General features: G+C 41.5%; 1 protein-coding gene across 18 annotated transcripts in view; it reads right to left on the reverse strand.

The window, feature by feature from the left end:
• Nucleotides 1-12,912, reverse strand: part of LOC135168413 (agrin-like) — a 256,515-nt gene that overhangs the window by 34,840 nt on the left and 208,763 nt on the right. The window lies entirely within an intron of this gene.

Consider the following 12,912-nt stretch of genomic DNA (forward strand, 5'->3'; position numbering starts at 1 on the left):
GCCAATGGATAAGTCCCCTTCCCTCCATTGAAAATTCAGCGAGTGTACACTGGTGAATCAGTGATACCGCGTCCGGAAAAACCGTCGAGGGAGGGGGTGAGTATTTGGTGTATCCGTGCGGAAGGCACTGAATAAAGTCCATTGCCTTTGGCGCTCTCTCACGCCCCGGATTGTCGTTCTATCACCTCTTTTCATTCGAGATTGGAAAAAATCCCGGCCTTCCATCCTCCAGCCCTTGGACGCGGACGTCCATGGTCATCAAGAAAATGTCCAACGCCACGTCGTTTTCTTGACGCCTCGTACATCATACAGATGCAACAGAATTTGTTTTTCGAAATGTTTTTGTTTTCATCAGTCGAATCCGGTTCTATGTCATCCGCAATAACGGAAAAGGAGGAGAGAAGGGGTAGGAAAATTTGCGATGTACGGAGGGGGCCAGAGGAGGAGGAGAGGGGGGGGGGTAGGAGAGAGTTTTCTTTGATGGACTATCGTGTAAATTCACTCTCTGGGACAGAGCGATGAGGTGAAATTTATGCGGGCTGCAGAACGAGTCCCTTTGTCGAGTTCGTCTATATTCAGGTAACCCTCCACCTCCCTACGAACTCTCTTTTTCTATCGTCGTTATACAGAAACAAATTTCCAGGGTGAAATTGACGGTATCTACCTCGTAAATCCTTTGAACTCCAAAATTATGGGCATTGTTTTTAAATTTTTACGTTCGAAAATTGATGAAAACACGATTTTCAAAAATTTAACGGTTGAACAACGGCAATTTAAAAAAACAAAATAATCGATTTTTACAGTAATAAATATTCTTTATAAAAAATATGAATTGTTACTTGTTTATTTATGAGCAATATTCTTATAGCAAAAATTGTAGAAATAACTTCCGCTCCATGATGACTTTACTTAATTGCTAATTTGCTTCCACTTTAATTATTACAACCCAGTAGAGCAGTCTACTCCGTAAACGGTACAAGAAAAATAAATTGCTGCTGGAAATTGTTTCTAAACTCTCTCTCTCTCTCTATCTCTCTCTCCCTTTCTCTCCCTCTTCTTCCCACCAAAATCCAGCTTCATTACTAAACTCCATCGATTTACCCTCATCCCTACAGCGACAATAATCGTAACACAGTTTCAACACGACCATCTAAGCTCTCAAATGGGGTTTTTCCTCAGTCTAGCGTCCCAAGTAGTTCGATGTCCTGAATATAATGACGTAATAGTAACACTTAACCTCAACAAGTTGGTGGAAGACACAGCCAGCCCTTCTTCCTGAAATGAAGACCGGTAACAACTGCAGTTTAGGATTTCATTCGCAAGTTCAACAGCGGTTGGAATAACTTTTGAGTGAAAACCATCGTGTATTCTACGTCTCACCCACCTCTCCCCCTCACTATCACCCCGCCACCCGGTGAGCCTGACCATCGTGTTCTCCAGTGCACGACTTATCTTCGAGGCAAAAGGGTTAGTTATACTCAACGAGACGTCGCTGGCACGAAGTACTTATCATGGCTGACCACATCACAACCCGTTTCACTTATCTCAAACCACTCCTCCCTTCCTCTCTTCAATTCCCCCTGGTGAGAGGGGGAAGGGAGAGAGGGGTGACTCGACCGTATTGTTCTGGATTGTGCACGTCCCTTCTTGTGAGAGGGCCAAACTCACACTCCCATGCATCCCCATTCCTCATGCCACTTTCTCATTATCTATGCTAATTAAAGGAACAACTGGAGGGAGGGAGAACCGGAGGCCTTGGGAATCGGATGCATCAGCCGATTCTGTATAGCTGGCTGTCGGCGGTCTTTGATGCATCAGGAACACCGACTTTGGGTAATAGCATTCACCAAAATGGCATCTCACTTCCGATGTTAATTTGAGGTAATGGCAGACGAGTTGGGTGAGGGAGAGGTGCAGCAGTGCAGAATAATTATTCGATTATTTCGTCAGTTGGTTGAGAGAGGGAAAAATCGGTCTGGAGGTGGATTTTTTTTTAAATTGTTAAAACGATTGTTTCAAAAATTTCCGAACGTTATACGGGAACCAGACATTTTTTACCGAGCGATGTCTTGTCGGGAATTTCAGTTGAAAATTTGGAACGGCGCATGTAAATGAAAAATGGAACGCGATTCACATAAGGGGCCACTTTTCTCGAGGTGTCTGACTCGAGCGCCAGACGAATCACTGTCTGACGGTACAAACGAGCACAGCATTATTCTTGGCCAACGCGTACGCTACCCCAGTATTTCCCAAGAGTCCATTGCCCCCGACTCCTTTCATTCTCGGGGTGGGTATCTCCGTGTTCGCGTCATTTTGCCATTTTCCCTCAGCGTCTCCCTTCACACCTCATAATGCAGCCTCACACCTCGGGCTGATTACGCCATTTGTTGCTTGAATGATTTTCTGTGTCTTGCTGATGGAGGAGATGAGAGGGTAAGTTATGAAAATGGAGAAGTAATTAATTCAGAAAAAATTGGGGTATTAGTACTGCATTCTACCGAAGAGGATGCACGCAAAATATGTAAACGGAGACAACAGGTACTGATTTAATGAAGATAATTACCTAATTAATTATTAAGATATTTAATGGACGAGAACAAAATCGAAAAATCCCTACGTCCGTATATTTCTGATCAATCTTGGAAAAGCATAGTTTTGTCGTAATTGAGAGCTTGAAGAGGTCGTTACCCTTTCGTCTTTCTTACTGTACTCTTGTGTCATTGTATCCTCCTGGTTTCCCGTAATACCGAGGGTCCGATTGAATGTCTCTCCTGGAAGTTTCAATACACCGTAATTCGATTGTCGTTTGTGATGCTCATTTAACTGCACTCGAAACAACCAACATCCCGCGCTCAAAAGGATACGAGGACAATAGACAGTTCGAGGAGTCTCTATTTACCAGTGAAAACTCAATCTTGATGATGAACAATAGATGCGAGGCATCGACTTCCTCGAATAAATTTAGTTTAAAAAATTGTAATCCAATTTGATACTGATTCTGGGGAGAGACACATTTTTCACTGCAATTAATTCAATTGTGAAAAAAGTAATTTAACAATCATTTAGCAATTATAAAAAATAATACGTGTGTTGAGTCGGCGTTCTGACAAAAAATGGGGAAAAATAGAGGGAATGCACTAGCTCAAATTATTTATACCTCAGTCAGTCGTGAAAGTGTTTAACGAGAGTTGATGCCTCTCTGTGCAATGATCCTCGCGTGATTTTTCCTAATTTCTCCTCTCCACTTAATTTCCTCGATTATTTTTTTTCTCATCGTTTTTTTGTTTTTTTACCTTTTAAGTTCCACTCGGGGAGAAAATGATGGGGCATTATTTCTCCATTTCTTTCTGCATCACTTATGTACCGTGAATCGATACGATCGCACGATTAAAACGTACTGAGGGAGAGAGAGAAACAGAGGGGGAGAGAGTTGTTCGCATTATGAGGAGTTGTACTCGCGTAATTTGGCTTTAACTCCACCGGTTTTTTAGATTGATAAGGCACTCTTCAACGGTCACAATGGCTTTTATTATTTTAATTGGCACAGGGGAATATCATAATCTCATTCATTATATCGCGTGAGGGGTAGTAAAATATGGTGAACTGTTTTATTCATTTTTACTTCCGAATAGATGCTTTGAAATCGTTCGTTTTTATAGCGATCTTTGAATTCACTTAGAAGTGATACGCGTATAAGTATTTTTCACTTAATTAAAAATATAAAATTTAAAAACACAAACACGAAGTAATTGTAGTCGAGGAAAAATGGTTAGCCTGTCAAATATAATTTGCGCCTGTCAGGGCTGTTACTCAGCAAATAATTCAGTAGCCGATAAATAAAATTGCGGCCTTTACCCTTCCTCCCACCCTTATAACGCAAGTAGGGATGCGGTACTGGTGTCGTTTATATACAGGGGAGTGTTCGCCGAGTCAGTGAAAATTCACTTGGAATAAAATCATGGAATTTCACGATCTCAGCAACGGCTGTAAAATTTTGCAAGTCAAAGTGAAACAAAACGATTAAACTTCGCGCGAAGATGGAATATACAAACGGCGGGCTACACGAGCGGGCTTATAAATAACTTGGGAAAATTGTTTAAATGAATTCTGTTGTGCCCGAGATAAGTCCGAGTTGCACGGCCGAGGGGTAGTTAAAAATGGCCGAGTTTTTTAATCGATTGATAAGCCGATTAACGTTTTTCCTGGCGAGTGGGGAAGTAGTGGGGGATCTTGAGGTTTGGCGGGGTCTGAAATTTAACGGACCTATTAAACAGCATTATCCTCCTGTTTGCTCGTACATCGCAGTGATTTGCAATTGCTCGGCTTCCATTGTTACTTTTTCATTCGTTCCAGTAGATTTGAGAGTTGCGCGATATTTTTAAGGATTATTGCACTATTGGATTGAGGATTTATTCGTTGGGATTGTAGTGAATGCAGTGAAATCATTTCCGGTTTTTTTGTTTCCATTTTATGGAATATTTTTGCTTCCGAATGGAACCATTTTAATTTTAACGCTTCAAAGGGAATTTATAGGCAATGAGAATTAATCGAACAAATTCACGTCGAATGGGGTTAGAAGAAGAGGAAAGAAAAGAAATACAGACGAAAATATTGGGTTAATAATACGCAACAGTTTTTTTTTTATTTTTAAGAGAAAAGCTCCTCTAAAAATATGTCAAAAAAATTATTCATATCCGTATTATTTCTGGTAATGTTTCATGGATACTTCTCTTCGTGGAGGAATCATGCTAGTTCTTATAAAAGGGGATGAACATGCCCTGGTTTGATGACCCAAGAGAATGCTGGTGTACCTAGACAACTCTATGCACTATGTGAACGCACGTATGAAAGCTCCGCATGGGTATGCGGGTTACAACATAAACGCTTTTCGTGTCTACAAGAGAAGAAGCTTATGGTGGTGGGTGGTTTATTTATGGGTTATTCCCAGAGCCACCAGCCTCTCCCGCCTGTGTATGCACCTCCTGGTGCACATGCACGAGAGCTGGAAGCCTCAATCAACGGGTATTGGTGTCCTAGGGGGGTTTTCCGGGACCGCCGACACGTATTCATGCGGATGCATAAAATGTGAACGTGCCATTCACTCCACCCTTGTTTCACCCCCACATATAATCGAAATTTTCTGATTAATTGGGGAGAAATATCAATTGTTGTTTATATTGAATATCATACAGATATACCAATTGAATATTCTTCTTCTTCTTCTTCTTGATTCATTATAGATGCAGGACTTGAGATAAGCGACTTGAGTTTTATTTTAAATAAATTAAACAATGATTATGGGGAATAAAAATGCGGAGGGTTAAATAAAAAGTAGCTTATCATTCTCTCTCTCTCTCTCCAATATCCCACACCGGACTATTTATGCCCATTCCAAACAAGAATTATCACCGATTAATCGGAAGTATTAATTCAAAGAATAAATTTGGAGCTCGATTTCATATGCTCCAGTTAATGAACTCGCAATATTCCTCTCATAAATTCGAATAATTTTCCACGAAAAAATGGAAATTTGATTGGTTTTCAATCAGTTGGTTCAGCGGGGATTTCTCGTTTGTCTATCGTATCAATGTTTGAATGATTTTGTTTATTTGTAGAGCATAAACTCCACTGGCTCTCATTATAAAACCCATAAAATCGTATGACGCATCGTGAAATTGAAATCCATAATTTCCAGGCAAAAATATTGTGATTCCACGAATATCATAGGATTATCTGGAAAAACCGTGTGACGCTTTAGGAATGAGATTTAAAACAGGGGTATTAATTTTATACTCCTGTTATTACCCGAATTACAGGTGTGGTATGTTGTCTGAGCGTTCAATATAATCCAATTTATAAAACCAAATGGATCAGACTTTTTTTCGTGCAATAACTGTTGGCGGAGAGTGACGTTGGAAGCATCTATAAGCTTACATTTAATCCCAATTTATTTATTTATTCAATTAGGGGGAAAATTACTGAATTATTCACGTTCTCCGTGAGTACTGTTCGATCTGCTCTATAAAATTCAACACAATGCGCTCATAATGATATAAAATCTGAATATTTTTCCCTTTTCCGAACTGATGAATCCAATTGTTGAAATGAAATTCAACAAATGAACATAATTTTCGGCATTAATTCCAAATAAACATCGGAAATGACGATTCTCCCGTAAATCGAGAAATTCTCGTTCATCAAATGTTTAGTATGCATTTTTCTCCAGTAAATGGTGCACACATGTCGCACATCGTTAAATTATATGGCCAGTGTCCGGTAGAACGGAGTGGAGTTGCGAGAGAAAAGCGGAAGGGGTGAAAGAGGGCGGGAGTTTCGCTGGGTAAATGGACCTCGGGTAAAAACGTAAATTTATGGGAGAATAAATTAGAGGTATATCGGATTTTAAATAAAATTCATCCATCCATGTGATTAAGGTGTGAATTGTATAAATATGATGATTGTAGATCATTTACACTAGAATGAGTGAAAAACAAATGATTTATGGAGAAATAATTTCTGAAGAAAGTTATTGCTGTCACATTTACAATCCACTGAATATCTTCTATATCGTGTAGTCTCAGGAAAAACATCGTAAGGCAATTTTTTATAGCTCATGAAATTCCACATAAAAAGAAATTTCTCGGGTTTTCTCATAACGAAGCGATGATAAATCGACAGACAAAAGAAAACGTTTAAAGAACTGATTCGGGTGGAGAAAATCAATGGTTTTTTGATGCGAGAGATGGGGAATAAATTCTACAGATTCACCAATGACCCTGGCATTCAATAAATTATCGCAGCGGAAAAAAATTCAATATTCATTTTCCATTGCCCGTCGTACGATGGTAAACGCCTAAAAACCGAATTCGCCCTGCACATCCGTGTATCACATTCAATTCATTCTATTCATCCCACCGAGGACAAAAATCCATTCATCACCGATCCGCGCATACAAAAAACCTCCTTAATAAAACGAGTATCGGATGCGGAAGCACGTGACACGAGGTCGCGGCAATCGCCCGAACATGACGAGCGCCCTTTTCACCCCCATCCCTACCGGCGCCTTAACCTTAACCTCTCGACCCCACGAAATTCCTCGACCCCCTCCACCAGCCGCAAAACAGATGTCACCCCAGTATTCACAGTCCCATTGTCACTCACAGTTGCCTTTATTATCCCTCTCGGTCTTCGCCACCGCCCTCCAACGCTAGATTATGCCCCTTCGGATGATCCTGATCTTCACCAAAATCCCGGATGATAGTTGGCGCGTACACGGATTTTCGTAGCAACTGAGATTCGTCTCGGGCGGAAACTCGTCCAGAGGAGGGCGCTGCCGGCAACCCTTCGACAATATTGATTTTTCCCCCGCAGGCCAGTGCGATATAGCCGATGATATTCTCCCCATACACGCATTCACCTGTACATAGCCGAGTGTGAATGGTCCACAGGGCCGAGGTTATGTACAACGAACTACCTTTGTGTGTCTGTATATGCGTTACTGCATATGTGGACAAATTTGCATGGGCATTCACACTCATCCCTTTGAATGCAACTGCCGCAGAGCGTTGGTCAAGTTTTATAATTTTTTTTTCATTCTATTTCACCTATTTTTATTTTTCCACCCTCCGTGAATTTTTTGTCCGTCAGGGTGGGAAAAAAAATGAACGGGTGGGAACAAAAATTGTTTTCAAACGCCGCTCGGGCGGTAATTGGAACAAAGGAACTACGGAATTTGATAAAGTTTTGATGCTGTTGTACCACAGGTGAGCTGATTGCTAGCGCGATTTTCGATTTTAAAATACATGACCAGGAATTTTTGTGGGGGACATTGGGAATGAATTTTTTTTCGGAGATTATCAATCGAGAATTATCGAAGGAGTTTTCGGGCTTTTGGCAATCGGGAGGTTGAATTCAGGGGAAGTAATTGGAGAATTTGGTAATTTAAAAGTAATAAATAGTTCATTCTGAAATTGGAGGAGAAACCTCTCGCCAAATCACCTCATATCCAACAAAGCCCGACAGTAACTCGTTGGGGACTGTAGGCAACCGTAAACCGCTAACCACTTACAAAAGCCCCGGGTAACAATTTTCCGAAGTAAGGTCATACGTATGCCACTTTTTAGGTGGTCGGTACTAGAGTGAAACCCCCTTCGGGCGAATGGAGAAGTTTCTTCCTCCAAAAGTTCAGTGAGTACGACGGGATTCGAATCAACGGATATTCCATTGAAGGTGCCCCGTACCTAAAACCAGTTACAACTTTACGGGTAGAAGTACTGGACAAGTTTGAATAAAATATGGCAAACGGGTGATAGAATGAATTTTTATTGGCGAACAAATTCCTACCATCATTCAGTTATGGCCGCCCTCTATTTCACTGTAACTGTGAACTTTTTAAATAACTACATTTCACTCCATCCTTTCCAACACAAACTTAATCCCTGAGACTGGCTGTTGTCTGTTGAAGACTGAAAAGCACCAGGAGCCATTAGATTTAATTTAACAAAGGCCCAAGTATCTTGAAGTTGAGATTAAATTTTGTTCACGCACTTTAGGAGAAATCAGAGTCTACTCGCTCGGTAAAAGACGCGGGGTTCGATGTAACTTTGTTACAATACCCAAACTGTTAATGAGACTACACAGACGAGAATTGGATACTGAACTTTGTGGACATCACTGTCAAGAGTGGATGCATCTTGTTCAGTCCTTCAAAGTCCATTGGCTAATCCGATAGTTCAACATTTTCAGATGAACCTAATCAACGAAGACGTTGGAATCCATCGCCATCATCAAAGACCGTTTGAAAGTCAAATTGGCCAAATATTTGCTGCGAAATATGATGAGAGTTTGGCTCGGAAACCCGAGTTGACGCAGAGATCCAACAAAAATTCAGCCTCCAAGTACCTCGAGATATGTACCGACTCCAAGCGGACGCCATTCCCCAACATTTTGCGCGGGAACGCCAACGAGATGTTGATGTCAACTGCTGAGTCAACACGATGTTTTATTTGGGCTTATCAACATACCTCATTCACGCAACTGTTCAAGCTTATCACAATTAAATAGCCCCATTGCTTTTCGTGATGACTCACAAATGTTCCGCTTTCCAAAAATCCTACGCTAAACTGATTAATCTGGAAACCAAATTCATCATATTTCATAAGTCTCCGTGACATTACCCCAAACCATTTTGTACCCCTCATGGATAGACTCGATTACCAGCATTTCATTCACCAATGTTGACGAAAACCGGATGTTAACCCCTCTATGCGAGGTTGACTATACGATAAAAGGGGGATATGGCCGTCGGCGCTTGTATCTATCTCGGCCGGATCTACACCCCTAAATCACATTGATTCCTCGTTAAATCTATGATTTACGTCGTTGAGACCACATTAATGGCTTTACCTATTTCATGACCATACCTAACGTAGTTTGTATCGTTACGCGTATACCAGTGGTAAACCTCTGACGAAAACCGCCTGAAAATGTATTACATGCTTGAATTAAGGTTTGTTGTGTTATGTCATGGCCTCTACAGGGGGAGAGTTGTTGTTGCCAATGGCATTGGATTCAGCTCCCCCCCCCGAAGTGGTGGTGGGCTGTTCAACTATGTTCAATAGCCGCTGGTAAATTTATGCCCGATACTTTGTAAAAGACCAAAGGGGATAGGCCGACAGGCAACGCGGCACTACATTACAGCGATAAGATCCAACTGAATATGGGGCAACAATGGGAAGCAACCGAGCCAGCGGTGTTAAACGTCAGGATTGCGAATGCCCACACGAGGATTAAAAGACATCCAAAAATCCACTCCACGATTAACTATCCCGAGGTAATTAATCAATCAAACTAATTATCAATCTCAAGACACTGAATCCGCAGCACTAACTCTCGACTCATTGGCAAAACGATCGTCGATGGAATTACACAAATTAGGTTATGTTTGGATAGGAAATTGATTCAAGTATTCGATATTCAGACGATATCGTCGATCAGGTTGCGACTCGTTGGACAGTGTAAATCCATCCATGGCAATGGCAAACGTAGACGATAGTTTGTGCAACGTACCCAATTCTCCCTCTCTCTCACTCAACGAACACAACCCCTGAATCGTGTACATCGAAATTGAACGGGAAATTTAGTGGGTTGTGGTGTAGGTGAAATGTCCCCGACCCGGGTGTTGGGTTTCGTCTTTCTCGCTTACTCACTTTAGTTTTAGAATTTACATTGTCTGTTCTCCGCTGTTTGCTCCACCCTTCGCAATCGCTATAGTTGTTTTAGCGTCTCGAGATTAGTTCATCGTCATGGAAGAGGGCAGAATGTGTTGTATAACGCGTGATGAAAGGAGTTAACGGGCCCACAAACATTATGATTGCGCTGGACAGGAGTCGAAAAATTTGAGAACAATGAGAAGTTCGGGTGATCGGGAAGTTGAGCGGAAGGGTACGGTTGGGGTACAATGCGAAGGGTATGAGGAAGACGTATGTAACGGGCCAAATCCAAAAAGTTATCAGAGATCAAAAGCATTCATGGGTGGATATAAATTTTTCCTATTTGAGAATGAAACGTACCATCAAAAGTTGAAAATAGAGTAAAACGATGATACAATCGTTATCTCAACGATGCCGGTTAACGAAGTTTTCTCTAATGTCATTTCGTGCTGAGCCCCTCTGATATCGATTCTTCGATAGTCCAGGGAGGATAACACGATGATGTTACGTGCTCTGGCTATCTGGTACCGCTATCTCTCAATCTCATTCCCCCTTCCTCCCTGATTTTTCGTTGCATCGCAAGCTCATTCGGTCTACTTGCGTAACGAATTATTGGATCATTGTGTAGAGTTTATCAGGGGCTTAAGAGTTTGAAAATCAGGATGTAATTCAATCGATAAATCCTGGAAGAATTCACCACCGGTGATTCTGTTTTCCTTTGATCTCCTGAGACAACGTTTCACCGCAGTCGTGACGCTGAATCGATTATCCTAAGCCATTCAAACCCTCCCCTTCAAGTTTCTGATCGTGGATTCTTGAAGAATCCTGGGATAATGTCCCTTCGATTTACAGTAGATCCTATGGCACGATAACCTATAGTGCATGTGTACCTAGGTACATTGGAGTCCAGTTTGGCAAAGTAGAATGAGCTGATCTTTTTTCCCCTTTTCTAAATCGATATCAGACTTGCTTTATTCAATGAGTTTGAATGCAGCGGAGAATTCTCCCCAGCCTGGGGCTGCGGAGGACAAAAAAATCGAAAAGGATTTCCCCAATATCCTATTAGTTGGCCCTCAGTGTAGACCGCACTATCTGGGATTCAGTGGCCTAGTCTAATTAACCTATCAACTATCAGTGAAATGAACGGCTTGGTATCACCTCGGTCACGAAGCTGAGCACACTCCCACGCGGATTTCATCCTGGTATACGTGTTACGCACTGTATAATTTATTCATGCGACTGTGTATCAGTCCCTGCTTGCCAGCCCAAGCTACCTTGTAAATACGATTCTGGGAGACCTCCCCTCGCCCATTGAACGCTCTCTTGATCGCATTGGGTACAATTCTGGGTGGACATTGCCAGTCCAAATTCAGTTGACAGGATAATTAATTCATAAAGGGAGGTTGTCGAACTGTTTATACAGGTCAAATCCAGTTTCAGTGGTGATTGACTGGGATTTGGAAATACTTCTGATGCTGTGGAATTAATAATCCCCTAAATGCCTCCAGAAGAACGAGTTTAGGTCCAGAGGCCGGGGTCCTGGCACAATAAGCGAAATGGTCGGGATGTTCTTTCCATTTTCATCAGAAAAGGGAAATGTATGAACTTCCCAACTCGTTGATGCGAAATTGCCTCATTTTTGGCCGACTAACGGACCATATTTTTTTCATCCACCAGCAACTACTATCAGCAGAGTTACAATTGACTATGAACGAGTGGTATAACCGGTGGTTAGTAGCCACTGAATGGCCGCATTATCAGTTCAATATGACCTGGTGGTCCTCTGCACACTCGGTGAGACACATATGCGGTTATATACAATCATGGAGGGGGTCATCCGTTTCTATATTGGAGTGCAACGAGTCAGTTTCTCCCAGTATTTCATAGCCCCTTTCCAACTCATATCCGATGGTTGGGGTATTGGAATACATGGACGATTGCGTAAACGATGGGTACAATCGTCCCTGGGGCGTATCCATGGGGGAAGGGAGGCTTAAATAGTCGTGTCTCGCGTAGGTGGTACTGAGACGGATGGCCTTTCGGGACATTGCGCACATCCTGTTCGGTTAAACATCCTGGACTGGCTCTGATTTGGGAGGGACAGCTGATTGTTGTAATCACGTTCGTGTTAAAATTGTAGTTGCGACTGATCACGAATTTCAGTCAGTTAGTAACAAAAACAAACGGATTCGGACGATGAAGTTCGTTGTTTTTCCACTAATTAATTTTTTAATTACTTAGTCGATTGCTCCATGATTATCCAACTGTCCTCTTCCCATATTCTGGGATAGTAATGATAATAATGATGAAATAATTAACGATAGGGAAAACACGACATTTATCAACTTTCCATCCCTTTACAGTTTCGATTTCGATTCGAATAGTTCATGAATTACTCTGCGGTGTTGAGCAACCAACCACACACTGGCATTCAACAATTTCGAAATCGGTAACAAATGTTGGAAACGTAGCGTTGGAAAAGTGAATGGGTACAGAAGTATAGATGATAAAATCAAACATGAGGGTTCACAGCACCATCAGAGCTTCAATCTGACAACGTTAACAATGTATATAAATTTGAAAATACAATCTGCGGATGATCTCGTATTCCTGTTTTCAGAATTCACAGTGTAGATATTTATATGAATGTGTAATACCGAGTAGGGAATTTTCCATTTCGAATTTGCATTTTTCATTTCGT

Source organism: Diachasmimorpha longicaudata, chromosome 13, assembly GCF_034640455.1.
Source record: "Diachasmimorpha longicaudata isolate KC_UGA_2023 chromosome 13, iyDiaLong2, whole genome shotgun sequence".
Lineage (NCBI taxonomy): Eukaryota > Metazoa > Arthropoda > Insecta > Hymenoptera > Braconidae > Diachasmimorpha > Diachasmimorpha longicaudata.